This window comes from Rhea pennata, chromosome 3, assembly GCF_028389875.1.
Source record: "Rhea pennata isolate bPtePen1 chromosome 3, bPtePen1.pri, whole genome shotgun sequence".
NCBI lineage: Eukaryota > Metazoa > Chordata > Aves > Rheiformes > Rheidae > Rhea > Rhea pennata.
The window spans coordinates 55,480,524-55,495,009 of record NC_084665.1 but is presented as its reverse complement, the minus strand read 5'-3'; positions in this window follow the sequence as shown (position 1 = coordinate 55,495,009).

The following is a 14,486-nucleotide window of genomic DNA, read 5'->3' as shown; positions in this document are numbered from 1 at the left end:
AACTAAAGGGGGAGGAAAGGATCAGGAAACATTGCAATGACCTTATTAGAGAACTTCATTTTGACAGTATCGAGTATTTTGCAATTGAGTATTTTACAATTTAAAATAATGCAACATACAGATTGAAGTACATGCTTTTGATTTAAGATAAGCTTTTTTTTCCCTCTAAAATATGTTTCCAAGCATGTAACAAAAAGGCTGTCTTCACTCTGATGAGTTAAATGAGTAAAATTCTAGCAAGATGAAAGCTGGGTTATATTACTAGACTGTTTTCTTGTGAGCATTCTAACTAATGGGGAGGCTGCATAACAAAAATAGTCTATCCCATTTTGACTGATTAGAAGATGAACAGTCAAGGACCTAGCATGAATATATGTTGGACTTTGTTCAAGTGTTAATGTTTGATAGTTGCATATTATGTAACTTTATGACTATACCCTTATGAATATAGCCTTTAGTGTTGTAATCAAACTGTTGTATTCGGCACCTAATTTTGGAAGCCTCTGTAGCAAACAGAGAAAATAGTATTGCTTAGTGAGATCAGAACCTTAGTTAAGCTTAAAATATATGAAACTGTTAGGTAGTGTGGCAGCTATTTATGAGTGTCAGCTGTCTGTGGAGTTTCACTTCACTGTATGTACCAAGAGTAAGAGATGAATGGATGCCTTGCTGCCTAAGCAAAGTTGATTTAGTTCTGAAGCAAGAGCTTATTTCATATGGTATCTCACTGTGCATGTTTTTTTGATATGCAGATAAGTAGGATGTTCTTGGTTTTAACAATGCAGTAAGATTAACTTCCCAGCAAATGGGATTGTGCATGACACAATTGCTTCTGCATTTTGTGATAAAACAGGTTAGGTCTAAGTATGACCTGGTCTGCAGTTAACTGTAGTTGTGATTTGTAATCACTTTTTCCCACTAATGCCATTTTGGATAAACACAGAAGCATTTATAATTAAAGATTAAAAAAAAAAAAAAAACTAAAACAGTCTTTTCACTGATGGCTTTCTGTCCTGTTTCCATATATAAAGTATTCATTAATGTTTGTAGGAGGACCTGGCAAGTAAATAACTTTTGTAAATGATTCTTTTTGCATGAAAATGATATACTCATCTATGTGCAGTGGATTTCATTTGAACAAAATGGAGTTCTGTGACTTGCTAGGTTACCTTTTTATTGTCCCTGAGGTCTTCAAGCTTAAATGATGATATCAGAATTGCTAATTTTAGTATCTAGATGTTCATTGTTCTATTTGACTAGCTCTAGTATGTAAATAGCAGAGAAAAATCTGAGGTTTCAGGTATAAAATTCCACTGTTGGTTTTATTCGTGATCCTAGGAAGTCTTTGCTAAGTTTCTGGTTGTTGTAGACCTCAGACATAATTAACTTTTTAATTCTTCACTTTTTATTTCCTCCACTGAAATCAGATTACTCTGCCTGATTCAATCTAACATACATATATGCAGGATTGGGCCTTCCTCCATAGGGACCTAAAACATGCTTTATCTTCTTGATACCTTTATCATCTTGAGATAAATATGACAAAGCCCATTAGGAAGCAGTTCCCCTTTTTGTCTCTGTGGGAATTTGTTCCTCAGGTATGGCCCTCTCCATTCAAAAGGAGAGGTCATATGCATCTGGAAAACATGCTATTCTCTCATCACTGGGTGGTTACTTAAGATATAATGTCCATATAACATGTTTACAACGTGCCATTGCCAGTGGGACTTAGAAGTTGAAAGGAACCTATGCAATTAAGAGATCACGAGCTATGATGTTTGCTGTGACCATTTGTACCATATGTGAAAGTGTCAGGTCCTGTGGCTTAGCAAAGCAGCTGAGCACCAACCCTGCTACATGGGAGAAGGAAAGGGCCTGTGCATTTTTGTGAAGGTCCTAGCACAGACTAAGAAGTATTTGGTTTCAAATTGCTGGATGCATTCATACACATAGTAGGAATATGCAAAAATATCACCTTTCAAAAGATTTAACTTTCTAGAGACTTTCTTATTTCCTCTTACTCAAGTGGTTGAACAATGTTGATTCAGGATTTTGATCCAAAGTAGCTGTTGAAGCCTTATCTTATCTATCAGGGTTGCAGTGTTAATTATGAAGTAGTAACAAAGTCAGTTATGTAGTTTAACATGAATCAGCATTCATGGATCAACCAGCATTATTTAGTTGGACAATTAGAAAGCTGTAATTCAATTTTGCAAAATTTAGGTTCTTTTAACCAGTATTTTCCTTCTGCTGTAGAATGGAACACATTTTTTAATACATAGCATGTGAAGAAAGCAAGCAAGCAACAGTCCAGTGATTAGAGTATTTCTTATGTGGAAGATCTAGTTTGTGTTGTCTATAAATCAAGCAAAGAAGGAACATGAAATAGGCCTGTTTTTCACATTACAGTCAGAGAGAACTCAGAATGCCTCTCTCAATCTCCTGCCTTTCTCTCATCATGGAAGAAATAATGTTAAATTACTCCACTGCATTAAACAGTCACAGAATGACACTACAGTGAGAAATCCATTGGGAATTATTACCTGTACATAGCTGTGTTTACATATGGACAAAACATCCATATGTAAAATAAAGCATCAGTAAAAGTTCTTCAAAATAAATGGAATACATGGGGAAATTATCCTTTGACAGTAAAAATAAATCGTAACTGTGGTCTTTAGTTTTGTTCTGACTACAGGCACAATCATAGCAAAAAACAAATTTGAGAAGTACTGCCTTAGAAGTATGGCACAACCTACCCTGTGAATATGCTATTTGAATTTTAAGACACTTTTAGGTGACAAAGTTGGATGAATAAATTTGTGTTAATTATAGTAGTCCCTGAGAACAACACACACAGCTGGTTGAATGTAGTCAGTGAATTGTGATGACTAACAGAGATCTGGAAAAAAGTCAACCAAATAGCCAACTGAGGGGCACTGTGCTACTTTTGATCATGGTAAGTACCTGATTATTACCTGAAGATCAGAAGAAAATATCTGGGGGGGTTTCTGCAGAATTTGATTTGGCACATCAACTTAGAGAGTAACTGCTTGCATCCATGGAGATAAAATGTGTTAGCTTAGGTACTTTTCAGAGTTGTTAAGCTGAAAATACCCTGAGGAGGTATCGAATAATGTTTGAAGGACATTCCCAGTAGCACGTTATCATCTGGGTACTCATCCACGGTAAGGGAGTAAACTGGTCCTAGCTCTGTGGACATATATTTTATAGTTGCAAGTTACTGCAGTGTACTGAGTTACCCATTAATCAGCTGAGACGTGGAGGCAGTGTTCGCTCATGTGTTTGCAGCTGGAACAGACTGAGAGAATTTATATGAGCATTTACTACAACTCTGCTAAAGAATCATTACTCCACAATAGTTTGATACAGGAAATGCCATGGGGTGTACTAGGACCCGAGATGTAGCCTGTACTGTCAGTGATCCCATCAGACGGTGGTCTCAACAGACTTGCTCGGCCATTTCTCTTTCCATCTGTGGCATTAGACATTACTCTATTGGTTTTTACATCAGTGTAAATGGGATTAACAATAGAAGTAGTGATTTTTCAAGATGCTATTTAAAGCCAATACTTAGACCTTTAAAGTTGTTGTTATGCTTCAAGGGGATGTTCTGACAAACTCATCCATAATGCAACTTGGGTTGGGGAGAAAAATAATCACTTTATTGCTCCCTATGGAGCATATAGATATGATCGTATTAAAATGAATGAAGATGCTAAAGCTGTGAATATGACTAGAACTAATTCATTGAAATTCATGCAGAGTCCACTTTATGCTTGATTTTATCAATGTATCAATAATACTTCATTTTTTATTTCCTCAAATTTATGCTGGCAGTAATCTTTAAACAAAGATGTGCAATAGCAAAGCAAATATTAATAAATGCAGAATAGTAACTCTGTGACAAAAACATTCATTCACCAGCAATTATAGACAAAATTCTTAACAAACTTGTTTACTTGGGAAATATTGCTTGCAACATTTTCTTTTGTCTGACTTGGAGGTACTTGAGCAAAAGGTGATGCTAGCTGGATTTACTATTAAAAAAATCAGATTTTTGCATATTTTTGTCTCAATAGAGGAGTCTTAAGTTTGTTTTAGCTATGGGGAATATATGTATTTAACACACTTGTGTTTGAGCACATTAGAATGATACTAAATTTACAGGAAAAAGCTATTTTTGCAGAAATGAGTGGAATCAATTGATGATGCAATTTTAAAAATTTTCTAATCCAAATCATACTTGGTACTGCTTAAAATATGCAGAATAATTAGAGAACTACTACTTTGTTCTAGAAGTCTGAAATACGTTGTCATAGGTGGTAATGTACAATTCATCCATCACTCTAGTCAGCTGCCAAGTGACAGTTCACTAGTTTTCCTTTTTATTTTTCTCTGGTTAATGATATCCCTAAAGTTATAATATTTGCAAGCATTTCTGAATACCAGAAAATTGCAATGTTCAAAAAGAAATTAAATAATATCCAAATCAGTAGCTGAAATGTAATTAGCCTCTTTAAAGTTTAACTTGATTATATGTGAATTTTGATGAAATCCATAGACCTTGGCACAAAGCATTGCTGACAGCAGCAGCAGTGGAAAAAGTGATTTGTCACTCATATCTTGAGGTCTACATAGTTCAGATACTGGACAATTTCTCTGCACTATTCCCTTTTTTCTTCATTTTTGTTTTTACTTGTATTGTTCTAAAAATAATATCCCATTGGATATTCCCTGATGAGCCTTCTAATTTCTAGATATACTAGCTTAAATTACATATATTAAAGACCACTATATAATAGCTTTATAAATACTAAACAATTTTGTTTTTATAAGTCTTAAACTGAAATTTGCACTGATGTGAGATACCCAAATATGTGGCTTTAAAAGCTGAAAATAAAGGTCTATTTCCAGAGAGACTTAATCCTTTAACATCCTGGTAAAATCAGCAGAGGCTTCCATTTCATCTGTTACTTCTAATGATTTGAAGCCTTGGCCTTAGACTTCCACACCTGAATGATTTTGCCAGAGTTGCTTTGAACCTTTGTACTGTATGTGAAGGCACTGACACCCAGTATTTTGCATTTTCCTCTTTTAAATATGAGGAAATAACCCAACATCACCTACTAAGGTTTAATGTTCTAAAAATGTCAGAGAACCTCTGTTAGGGCAGATTGGTTCAACTTTCCACACAGAGAGATGGAGATCAGAACTGTATCAATACTGATTTGTGCGCCCTCCTTAGAAGAAGGACATTGTAAGTTCAGTCTAATATTGCTGTTCTAAGAGAAGACAACATCTTGGTAGTCCCAGCTTTAGCAATATTAAGTCTAAAAAGGTCTAAAAAGGTGTAAGGTTTTTTGTGCTTGTTCAGAGCTCTATAGCTCTTTCTGGAATAAAAGGATACTGAAGCTCTTTGCCTTCAGATAATTGCTGTACATGAATGCTTGCAAGTCTATGCTTGCCACCTCATCTGCAGTGGCTGGCTTTGAGCATCCTGTAGCATGGATTTTGCTGAACTGTTTAGCTCCATCCCAAAACCAAATGGTGACTATATACCAGTATCTGTAGATAGCCACTAAGAAAATGTGTATCAACATGCAAATATTAAACATGCTTTTCATGTATGTAATCTGTCATTTGAAATACAGTTTTAGAAAAGTACTGTTGGTTATTTTAGCTTGTTTAAATATTGCTATATATTAATAGAATCTACATGGTTTGATGGAAATGAGCATATAGCAAAAAATGAGGTAATTCAGAGAGCAAAGATAAAATAAGTGGTGTTTTACTTGGATTCCACAGTCAATATCATACAATATACTTTTGTTTCTGGTTGAGGAAGAACTATGCAACAGCACTGGAAAGATTCACTAGGCTGGGAATGATACTATCAAAAGTTCAGACTATGGAAGGAACAAACTGAGTTGCCAGATCTTTTTGAAATACCATTTATTTTGTGTCATTTAATGCAATTAGGATAGTGATTATTTACAATATTAGTATTACTGAGTGATGCCTGAGGGCTGAAGTTTTTTTAAAAAAAAGAAATTACCTTATTCACATGCAGAATTGAAAATACATAGCTTAATTGTTGCTTTCAGTTTAAGTCGTTTGAAATGTGGATGCTTTACAAAGGAAGTCTATTAACTGCTCCTTGGCAAGTACTCCACTGTGCTGCCCCTGTAAATCCAGGCTGGCCGTCATGCCAGCCTAACAGCTTTATTCCCTTTTCCTCTTTAAAAATATTTTAACAATAGGATAGCTGTAACTAGTAAGTTAAAAGTATTCAGAAATGTACACACTGTAAAGAATTGTTTTTTCAACAAGATTAAACTCCTTAAACTTGGAACACACAAGCTAATTAATATATTCTATCACAAAAGCTCATTAAAGAACTATGATATGCTGTGAAGAATGACTGGTGGGCTGGCAGGAACTCAAGAGTACTTGAAGATTGTGTAAGGCCAATGTAAGACATTTTATATATTTATATATTCCCCTCCACCCCGAACCCTTAGTTTCACTGTTTTATGGGTAGGAACTTGAAAAGTGAGACATAAGATCAGGATTTATTCTGTACATTTCCTAGACAAGGAATTTGCAACCTTCGAAAAAAAATAATAATTCTGGTGATATGAGAAAACAATTCTACTTACTTCCACCTCTAGAAATGAGGGTGATTAATCATAATTTAGAAAAGCATATAATTGCAGTAATAATATGCTTGAGGTTATGAATGACATAATCGTGAACTATTTAATTTGAATTGAATTAGTATCAGTTACTAATCTGTGAACAGAACTGTGAATCTAAAAGTTTTTCTGCTCAGGTTTATCCCAGATTCAGAAAAACATTTAGCAACAATGATTTTAATAACACTAAGTCTTCTATAATGAACTTGATATCGTGATTGGTCTACATATTAATTTCTATTAATTTTGCTGCAGTAAGGGTCAAAAGATAAGTGCTGAGGCAGATAATGTCATTTTAAAATGCAACCATGCACAGAACTGTTCAAGACTATCAGAATTCTATATTGTAATATACAACTCTGTCTATACACTGAGATTGTTCATATGCTTAAAATGAAGCACATTCTCGAAAGGCTGTAATATTGTTTATTAACACAATTTCAGGTTCAAATGCTCAGACATCATATTCTTTCAAAATACAGAAAGAAGAAAAAAGGTGGCTTATCAGCCATGTACAGTTCTTGAACAGTGAGTTGTGGCTCCCACGTTGGGACCACTTTGTGGGACTAGCTGTGCTAATGGGAGCTGTGGACTGAAATGGAAATGGGTCACTATGGTACACTGCCATACACACATTACATCAAGTCACAAGAGTTCCCTGTGATCTAGTCTCTAAAGCATGTCATATGCATCTTCTGACTCGTAGCTGCAAGATGCTGCCATGACCTGCGGAAGATGGGAAGGCTGCTATGTTTCAAGCTGTTTACTCAACTTCTTCTAGACTGCTGACCGTATTCTCAAGAATTTCTTTCTCGCTGGATGAAAAACTGGAATAAAGTTCTTGTTGTTTTTTGTGTCTTTTAACAGAAAGATGAGAACTATGTAGCTGAAAAATTGGTAAATATATGAAAAGAAGATGGTAAGGAAGAAATAGCTATACCACTGTATCAAACCTATATTTTGCAATATAATGATACGAGTTAAAAAGATAATGAAGTAGATTTTCAAAATATCCATATGCTATTTTGCATTTTAGCATCAAATTACTTCTAGTTTTGGCAGATGCTACATCCTCTTATTTTTTTGTACAGTGGACCTCTTGGGTAGGACGTGGGGGTATTTTTCCAAATATATATTTTTTTCTCCTGACACTTTGCCTTTGAAGATAATTGCTTGATCGATCTCCAGTTTCAGCCTAAAGAAAGGGCTTTAAGTTGTGATTATTTTTAAAACATTACTGGAAAAAGAAACTGTCTTTTAAAACTGCATATTAAAGATCCTGTCAACTGTGGAGTTAGAAATGTGTTAAAGTACTGATCTGTTACTCAAAAGCATACTAAGAGCAAACTCTTTTCTTGTTTCACTTTCTTTCCCATGGTTGCTTTGGAAACTAATAAGGGCATCCTTTCACCTTTTATACAACAACAGCCACTGTTTTGGATTTCTATTGCTCCTGAATTCAAAATAAATTAGTCATTTATATTCTGAAGATAACAAATTAAGCATAATTTATAATACTTAAGTGATGCTAAGATCTTAAAGACAGGGCAAAATTTCTGGCACAGTTTTTGCTGAATATTTTGCCTTCTACTGCTGTAAATTTCCAAAGTATTGTTGATCATACATAAAACATTTGTCAAAAAAAGTATACATAATGAAAAACAAGCAGCTGAAACTGCTTTCTTGAAGTAGGCACAGATGTACAAAATAGGAACCTTCTCTGAACTAGCAATTTGCTGAGGTTGCTAAGAACACTGAGACTGTTCTTAGATCCTGATGCATTAATTAGACTGGGTCAGAGTTACTAGGGTCTGTGTGCATTTGCTTTTGGAAACAAAAAGATTACATAACAACTTTCTACAAGGAAAGCATATTTTTCTGCTTAAAAATTCACATGGTGTATGTCATATCAACTTTGTGTCAAATTATACTCTTCTAACTAATGGAATAATGTTTTGGTATTTCATAGAGTGAACATTTTGTTTTATACTGTTCCTTATTTCAAAAGGGCTGAACCTCTTTTCTTCTAAGATGGGTATTTAATGAGAATCTTGACATTTTATTGGTAGTAAAAGGCTGGTTTCAAACACTTGTGTCTTTAGTTAGTTTGGTATAGTTAACGGTTTACTGTTGCATACTATTTTTCAGTTGAGCATCTCAAATTACTTTCATAGAATCAGTCAGGTTGGAAGGGACCTCTGCAGATCATCTAGTCCAACCTCCCGGCTCAAGCAGGGTCACCTAGAGCATGGTAGACAGGGTTGCATCCAGGCAGGCCTTGAAGATTTCCAGAGAAGGAGACTCCACAACCTCTCTGGGCAACCTGTGCCAGTGCTCCGTCACTCTCACAGTGAAGAAATTCCCCCTCATGGTCAGGCAGAACTGCCTGTGCTTCAATTTCTGCCCATTGCCTCTTTTCCTGTCACATGGGACAACTGAAAAGAGTTTGTCCCCGTCCCCTTGACACCCTCCCTTCAGATACTTTAAAATCAATAAATCTTTACTCTCCTACAAGAGTTTAAACAATCTCTCTGTGTAAATCCTTGGCCTCTATTCTGGCCCCTTGTGCCAGGCAGAAGTGCCACGTTAATGTTAGGATAGAAGCTCCAGGTTTGCCTGGAGCTTCTATATTTTCCTGGTGTGGATGTTCCACAAGAAATATGTAAGGCTGGCACAGAGCTTTGAGAGAACTGTGGAGGTCACTTTACCCAAAGCAGAAAAGGAGCTGTGTTCTGGGCTCACCTGCAGTAGTAGTTGGTATTTGGGCATTGTTGAGGTTGATAAGGCTACTGAAAGGGCCCTCTGGTGAAGTATTGTTGGGACCTTCTCCAATTCCCTAAATGCTTTGGCTGGGGAGGATTCAGAGATGACTTTTTATTAGAAGCACTGGATTCTGAAAAAGCAGGCCTACTAAAATAGTTATTCTTGTATGTATTACTGTAATGTTATTGCATATTTAAGCTGGCTAGTTACTTTTAAAAATAAAAAACTATAAATTTAGAAAAAATGCTATCCGAAATGATATGCAGAAGTGAAACTTATTTCCTGTAGTGTTCTTCTATTATTTCAATATAATTTTCTAATGCAATTACTATAATGGTCAGTCACACCAGAATTTCTTTAGCTTAGCCTGCTTAAAAGACTCTACTATATAAATTAGCACTCAGAAGCTAAAACAGTTTCTTGCAGTTATCTGTGCTCTGAAACAGCAGCTACAACTATAAAAAGAATAGCAGTGCTTATGTGGTAACTAGTCTCAAAGTTGTTTAATCTTTCACTCATCACACTTTAAAGGTAAAATCTCAAAATTTCCTTTCTTAGTTGTTGTAGTGTCAAATTAGAAGAAACAGTGAAAGTGTAAACTTCAGTTAAGACTTCAATTATCCCCATCAGGAGAAGAGCAGTTAGACTTCAATTAGAAAGCTTGGTCCATGGATCACAGGTTAGTTTAGATTATTAATCAACAACATCAGCAACTTTCACTTAAAGCATTAGTTTTAAATTCCTTGTATTAGACTAATTATTTTTATATTTAGCTCATTCTCTTTAAAGAAACATTGGCTGTCTAAATTTTCCAGCAAAGACTGTTTTGCTCAAATTGTGAATGCATCTAAAGCAATTTACCACCTAATACAAATGTATTTGTTCTTATGAGGGAGAATGTAAAGTGTGCTGCCCTTCTCTCCTCTATATTTAGAGCAAATGTTTGGAAATTGCAGTAACGCTTTTTCCATATCTTTATGGAAAGAAAATGACCTAAAAAGGGAAGAAAGTTTTGTCTAGGAAGGAGCACAGTTAATCTAAGCATCACCCAAAGTTTGCAATCAGCACAAAGAAAGACCTAATTATCATCCCTTTTCCAACCAAGTCTTTTCAGTAACCATGTGTTTGGGATTTGTTTTTCAACCTCTATCTTCACTGCAGATTTCCCTATTTGGAAATATCATTTGAGATCACTGTACAGCAACAATAGATAAGGCTGTGCCAAGCAGCAAAGAGGCCCATGGTGTAAAAGCTTGCAATCAGTAAAGAACACGTATGGTACAAACAGCCCACCCTGATATCAGTATTAAGTTGATCTGTTATTTTAGTAGTGTTCATGTTATTTAGATAGTCGTGTGCTATTGCTATACTCAACAGACACTTTTCAAACCAGAAGAAGTGAAGAAAATGAAAAATTGTGGGCGGGAAAAAAAAAAGGAAAAAAAAGGAGAAAGACTTTCCCCTTGGAAAGTTGAGTTTTGGACTGCTGTCAAAGTTCTTGATTAGTATCTTTATTATATTTCCATCCGGCAATACTTTCTGTCTAGGTTTCCTGAATGTAAGAATGATTCAGATCCCCAAATTCATGAAAATACCAGAACAACTTTGTGCCAGGAAGAGGCAGTATAAGGAATTAGAGACATCTAAGGAAACTGCAAGAACGTTAAAGCAGGTAGTACTGAACAAAAAAACTAGCTTTCCTGACTGGTTAATATAGGAATAATAGGAATGGGAGGTGTATGAACACAGGATCTCAGAAATGTATTACAGCAGGGCCCTATGTAAAGTTAGATTTGTGATTCTGCAAGTTTAGTGCATGGCAAAAGAAGATAAGGGTTTTAAAACATCTCATATGTTTTACTTGTAGGAAAATATAATCACAACTCCAATTTCTGGACACTCAAACTTTATCTTAAGAATCCAATGTAGCCACAGTAATTAGTCAGGAACTGAAGACCTAACTGTTGATACTGCAGCTGGTGTGCAACCTTGGTGATTCCCTATGTATGATCTCAGTCATCTTCACAAATTTTACAGGATGAGCTAGATCAAAAAACTAATTAAATTGGAGACTACATAGGGCAAGACTGACCTCTCAATATTATTACAGAGAAGTCCGTGAAGCAATCAATCCTTAACTGATTGCCATGTCTAGAGTCCCTTCCTGTATGTTAATGCTGTGGGAGAACAATTCATCTTTCTCATACTGTTCTACCCATTTAGTCTGTCAGAGACCCAGTCAGCACTGATAAACACGTAGGATGGCACCTGTGACAACTAGCTGGATTCTTTAAAATAAATCTGTCACTAAGCATCACTGTGTGGCTAGTCTAACGTAAGATTTGAGGTAGATCTAGGCCTTCACATGGTAGATGCAGTGGATAAGTATATTGGTAGATCCTAAACAGCTTTTAAGGACACAGGGGCACAACATTTACTATTAGATCCTGGCAGGTCACAGTGCTAAGATTGCAGTTTGTTCCCACAGAAAAGAACGCTTAAAAGTTTCTGTGCCAGTTAAAGGCAACCTGACTACTTGATTATTAGCATTTTGGGCCATGTTGTTCCAGAGTCCTTTGATGGGACTTCCAAGGATGAAGACTTTTTTTTCATAACTCTGTGGCTGTAAAAGATAACCGGACTACAGGGAAGGCTTTTAGGTTTAATAGCGTTAAGGACTGTGGAGAGGGGGCATTGGGTTATGCAGTTCTAGAATAAGGTCATTTTGTCAGGGAGAAAAGTTTATTGCTAGTTGACTAGGAGGATTCAGGTCATGCTTAAAACTAGTTAGTGTTATCGCAACAGCCCAGCAGCAAAAGTACTTCAACTCGTGCAATCCCAAACAATCATAGTAAGTTTGCCTTTTGACTCCATCATAAATTCCAGTTTAGAGACTGGAGATCCATCAACCATGCAAATCCAGCAATGAACACATCTTCATTTCCTTCCGAGCTTGGACCCAAATCTTTCTGTATCTGTACCAGTCTCAGGTCTGATGATAATCTACTCACTGTTTACAGCTTTCATTCTAGTCCTCAACTTGGTAGTATTCACCAGTAAGATTTATTCTTCTATCCCCACTGTCCCCAAAATCTGGGACCCCAGCCGAAGCCAAGCTCCAGTTCTTATCCCAGTTTTGCAGGATCCAGTACCAAATCCAGCTCTTCAGCCCTTCTTGTCCTGAATCTTAATGTTAACTTGAACTGTAACAGTTTAGAAACCTAAGAATTAATCATAGACCATTTTATAGGCATTGTAAATCCAATAAAAAATGGCCTGGTGACCTACAATGGATGATCAGCCATCTATCTCCATTAGCTCCAATATTTGTCTTAATTTTATAGGTTTTGGAGGAAAGAGCAGGTCATCAAGTGTCTCAAATCCTGCCATCAACCATGATATTGACAGGTTCAAACTGGATTAAGATAGGATGTGGAGCAGAAATACTCTTAATTATTTTTGAAGCTAGTATTTGGCATATCAGAAGCTACAGAACTTATTTTTATTGTTTCTTCATGGCATACAGATCTAAGATGATGATTTCCTACTTATAGGCACAAAGAAGTTAAGGTTTGTCTTAAGATAGATATGTGTTGCTGGTCTCTTTTTATATTGAGGCTTAAACAACAGCCAGGAGCTAAAGTAACGGATTTATCGCTGGATCTTGCAGTTGCTGACCTAGGGTGATACCTAGAATCGGCAAGAGCAAATGGCTCTGGGTAGGCACAGGCTGCTTGATTACTTTCAGGGCTACTGTCAGGCTTGAACTCTGGAATAGCAAAATGAGGTTTAGTGTTGCATTCTGTAATGCCAATAATACTAAAATTAAGGGTTATGCTATATACTAGTATATCATTATCAATAGTATATTAAATATACTATTTGAAAGACAGTTATGAGATAGGTTGTGGATAACTGGACTGTAAGGTGGGGCAAAGGTAAGGATTAAAATGTATTGCTTTGTTCTGTAAAACTTGCAGTGCTACAACAAGAACTGATGCTAGCAGAAATGCAGGCAGGAAAGCCCGGATTCTCTTAGCTTTGGTTATATCTGGAACGGTTGTGGCATATCGCACAAGTTCAATCACGGCCGGTAAAACTGAGCTAAAGCACTCTTAAAAATAAATTTGGCAGTACATACACTTCACTGTGTCATCACCACCGCACACAGGAAACAAGAAGCCATCTTCTGAGGCAGAATTTCTTTTGACTCATTGAAAGGCCTTCATCCTGTTCCCAGAACTTGACCTAAATAAAGTCAGTAATCTTCTGTTTCTGTCCTTAGATGCTTCTGAAATGGGCGTATTCAGACGACGACTGCCCTATAAATGGTTGGATTGCGTCCTCCCTCTCAGGCATTCTTTGCAAGTCCTGAATACTGCTACATATAGGAACTTGCCAAATTAAGAGTCAGAAGGGCAAAACAAAATGCATGCAACTGATAGTTTTTTTTTTTTTTTTTTAATCTAAGCTTCTCTTCCTCAGTACTTCACGTTTCTGGTCTTAACACGAGCAGCTGCCTATCTACAAGGGAGGCATAAACATCATGGACACTTCGTCAAGGCTAAACCTGGGGAACCGATAGTGATGCTGCGTGCATTGTACTTGTTTAATGTGCTTACTGCATTACACTAAGTTTGGACTCTCAGGCGTAATTGCAGAAGCTTCTGTTAACGAGGTAATAACGGTTTGCTGAAGGCAGTGCGCGTAACGCCCCACCTCCTGCAGCCACAGACCACTGCAGGATTTATTTACCTGCAGAGACCGCTCTCCGTCCCAGCCCTAACTGTGGGTATTAGGCATTTTAGATAACAGACAGCCGGCGCGCTGCGCTGCCTAACGAGGAGGGGAGCCCCCCTGCAGGCGAAGCAGCGGAAAAGCCGCGCCGCCACCGCGGGCCGCCGCCGCCCGGCCGCGCTCCCCGCCGGAAGTGAGCGGCGGCGGCGGCGGCGCCCCCTAGCGGCGGCGCGGCGCTACCGGCCCCGCTTCCCCGCGCACGCCGAC